Here is a 4,221-nt window from a genome sequence, read left to right on the forward strand (position 1 = left end):
AAATGAAGGAAAACGAACAGGAGGAGACTTTTCGATTGAGATTGATATTGATATGGATATTTTATTTCTATCGCACTCATACACAAGTGTTTCAGAGCGTGGCAAGGGAAGGGGAACAGAGGAGAACAAAAACAACAATCTTACTAGGCCCAGTGACATTGAGAACGCGCAAGTGCAGGTGTAAGTGATTTCAACCCGGCACTTCACCTAAGTCAATGCCTAGCGTGTGATGCACAGCTGTAATCCTTAATTAATAATTTGTGTTCTTTTATTTCTGAACGATGTACCACTTATATCACACCCCTCTCTTTGAATCCCCCACTCCACCCGGTTACACTGAATCAGGAATCAGGCTGGTTTGCAAAGTTAAAAATATTTATTTTATATGTCCACAATATATATCGCACTATTTTTAATGGTTATACAATGATCACCAATGGGGTGATGTCACACTAACAATCTCTTTAATCACAAGGAGTAATGATGGGACAAATAATGCAGCACAGAAAATACTTTTGTGTGTGTTCAATCAAATGGCAACGTGATTACTATTCCCCCTGCACACTCTTCAATCCCCCCAATATGCAATATAAAGAGATAGAAGGAGAGAGAACAGGTTTCAGGAATGCAGAACTCAAGCAAATATATCAATCCCAATTTCCCCCAACAAACACAGAGAGAGAAACAGGAATGATTGCAAACTTGTCAAAAATGGTTTTAAGTTGGTTTGAATTTAATTCACTGAAATTGTTTCAATTCTAATGGGAGCCACTTCGTATGGGTTCAGGCAAACACTAGCAATGAATTAAGAGTAATAAGCAATTTGAGAACTTAATTTTGAGGTCTGGTGCAATGAACAGCTATTTCACACGTTATAGATTTGAGCCAAACGAAAACTTTTCCGCACGCGGTAAGCGCGATTGCAGAAAAACCATAAGGTTCTTTGGTTCCCCTTAGAGGTCTGGGGTAAAATCTGGTTTCTGGATTTTTAAAGGCCAAGCTGAGAATGGTTCAGCTTTGGAAATGGGCCTTTCTGCTTTCAAAGTTTCTGGAGCCTGAAGTCTGGAATATGGATTTCTCTTGCAAAGTGCTCAGCCAGCAATTGGTTGGTGGGTGGTGTCTGTTTGTGAGCCCTCAGCTGTCTCTATTTATGTGTTTGATAAAGGGGTGGGTAAGCTGAATTATCCTAGGCGCAACCCCTAGGTAGTCCATTGGGTAAAGTCTGCTCTCTCCCTTAATTGGAGGAGAAAACAGTGTGTCATCATGATGAGGTGGTTTATGAGGCAGGGAAAACCTCCCCTTTGTTTTTGCACATGAAATCTACTTTTCATATAATACATATTTACAATTTTACAAACTTGATAGCAATAGCATATCTAGATCATATCTAGATCACATATTTTGTGGAGCAAGTATTCATCCAAGGCCCGTCTCTGTAGTATCTTGGGTTTGGGTTCGTCAGATTTTCGCACTTTTTGACCGAAATACAATATCTATTTTGTCCAAACTTGGTACACAGGTGCGCATTGCATAGGGGCATATGTGTGTGAAGTTTCATACTTCTGACATCAATACTTTTGGTATAAAACCACAATTTCTACAGTTATGTCCCAGAACATAGCACAGAGTTCTGGCACCTCTTAAAATGTGCACCCAAAATTCAGATTCAGAAGTCCGGGGTTTCTATATTTTTAACAATTGTCCACAATAAATTATCAGTCTTATTAGAAATCTGATTTTTGTCCATTTGTGAATCAACAAAACTGTCTATCTCTGCTTCCAAAGGTTTCCTGTAGCTCAAGAGCAATCCATGCCTTCTTCCTTCTGGCAGAGGCCACTGTTGACACTTTAATCTGCATATCCTTTCAGCCCAGGAAGGCCCATTGTTTCTTCCCAGAGCAGCAGCCCAAATCTCCTCCCCTCTTAATCAACACCTGAATGTGAGTTCCTGGCCTTTTGGTGGAAAGCAGAAGGGAGGTGTCTTTCCCAGTGGGGGAAGTTTCTTTGTAGTTTTGGCTGAATCAGGCTTACTTTAAAAGTACATTTTTTAAAAATATTTTGTTGAAAATAAACTTACAATTTTAAAACAAACATCTAGAACACTGATTCTAGGTGCTAAACCATGAAGTTTAAATAGTGACAACATAGTTTGATCTTGATAACTAGTCATTTAGATTTGAGACATTAGATCTTAATGGTACAACTTTTACAGTTTTAAAACAGGCTTTTGAAACAATCATAGGTGGCCACTGGTACTGCGCCCAGATTTGACAGCTTTCCCAGGCAGGCAAACTGGCTGTGGATGTTTTTGTGACCAATTCAACTTTCCTGGATATTGCAAATGCACAATAATTCCTTGTATTCCATAGCATGGGACACCCAAAAAGAAGATTGGATGTTTGCAGGTGTTTGGGACCAGCATTCTGTATTTTTTAGCACCCAAGAAAAGATTTAAAAGCATATTTCGGATTTCTTTCAGCAAGCACTGCTTTTCATCTGTGCTCCATTTTTACATGTTGGACAGCCCAATGACATGCTTCAGAGTGTGGTCTCCATTCCACCACTGACAACATGCATGGTAGATTCGGCAGCCATATTTTTGTGCTTAGTAGAGCTCAATTTCCTTAGGTTTTGGCACACATTGGATTTTTTCTGCTATTTTGCTGATTCTGGTACCACCAGCACACAGTATGATATGATATGATATGATATGATATGATATGATATGATATGGAAGAGAGGAGAAGCGGGCAGATTTAGATAGAGGTTGTTACAGTAGTCCAGCTTCGAGAGAACCAGGGCTCTAGAGACACTGAGCTTCTGGGGGAAGGAGAGGAAAGGAAGGATACCTCTGAGGAGGTGTAGCTGGTAGTGTGACTTCAAAGAGACGTCAGATATGTGGGGAGAGAAAGAGAGTGTGGAGTCGAATATGACCCCGAGGTTTTTTGCCTTGCAGGTATTAGCAGGAAGAGGGCCTAGAGAGGCCGGTCAGAGAGCTGCAGAGAAGGAGGGAGTAGGTGTGCCGATGAGTAGAATCTCAGTCTTACTGGCATTAAGGCAGAGGTCGTTGGCGGCACACCATTCCTGGATAGCAGAAAGACAGTCAGAGATGAGGGAAGTAGAAGAGGAGGCCGAGGGTAGCCTGAAAATGAGCTGGGTATCATCCGCATAGCACTGAAAGTTGGGGCAGAGAGCGGCGATGCGGTGGGCGAGAAGTGCCAGATACTGGTTGAACAGCCAGGGAGAGAGGTTAGATCCCTGGGGGACACCACAGGTAGAAAAAAAGATGTCAGAGAGGAAGGACCCCAGTTGGACCTGGGAGGGTCGATTGGAGAGGAAAGAGGTCAGCCACGCCAGAGCCTGACCAGTGATACCCAGGTTATCACAGAGACGGTTGAGCATCATGGTATGGTTGACAGTATCAAAGGCAGAAGAGAGATCAAGCAAAATGAGAACACATGGAATGTTACAGTCAAGGTTCGAGGGCAGGTCCTCACGGATGTTCAGGAGAGCAGTTTCCGTGCCTCTGGCAGCTCTGAAGCCAGACTGATGGTCATGAAGACTACCAACAGATTCAGCATGGAGATTAAGCTGGGAGATGGCCAGTTTCTCCAGGAGCTTGCCCAGGAAGGGAGTGATAGAGATTGGGTGATAGTTAGCTGGGCAGGAAGGGTCAGAAGAGGGTTTCTTAAGAAGGGGGTGCACAAGGGAGTGCTTGAGAGGAGATGGGAAGACACCAGAGGCGAAGGAGTGATTGTAGAAGTCAGCAAGGGCAGGAGCCAAGGAGTCGATGTGATCCTTGATAGTTTTGGAGGAACAGGGGTGGACCTGTTTTGATGAGACTTTCATAGATCGGACTTGCCTCGAAAACTCGTCAGCAGAAAAAAGGGGAAAGGCAGAGAAGGAGAGAGGAGGGGTGGCTGCAGAAGGGCCAGAGGAAGGGCATGGAATAGAGGGGGGAGGTGGTAGGAGGAGAGTGAGGACAGGATGTCCTGAGTTTTTGAAATGAAGTGAGAGGCCAATGCCGTGCAGAGGGGGGACAGGAGAGGTAGAGACTGCACCAGGGTTGGCCAGCTCCTTGCAGATTTTAAAGAGTGCAGCCGAATTGTTAGATGCCGCAGAGATGAGGGCTTGGATAAGGGCTCTCTTCTTGGTGAGAACGGAGAGCCGGTATTGCCTTTGGAGCAGTCGACAGGCCAGTTTGTCAGAGGATGAACATGA

The sequence above is a fragment of the Ambystoma mexicanum genome, chromosome 7q, assembly GCF_040938575.1.
Source record: "Ambystoma mexicanum isolate Mex_15411 chromosome 7q, UKY_AmexF1_1, whole genome shotgun sequence".
Classification (NCBI taxonomy): domain Eukaryota; kingdom Metazoa; phylum Chordata; class Amphibia; order Caudata; family Ambystomatidae; genus Ambystoma; species Ambystoma mexicanum.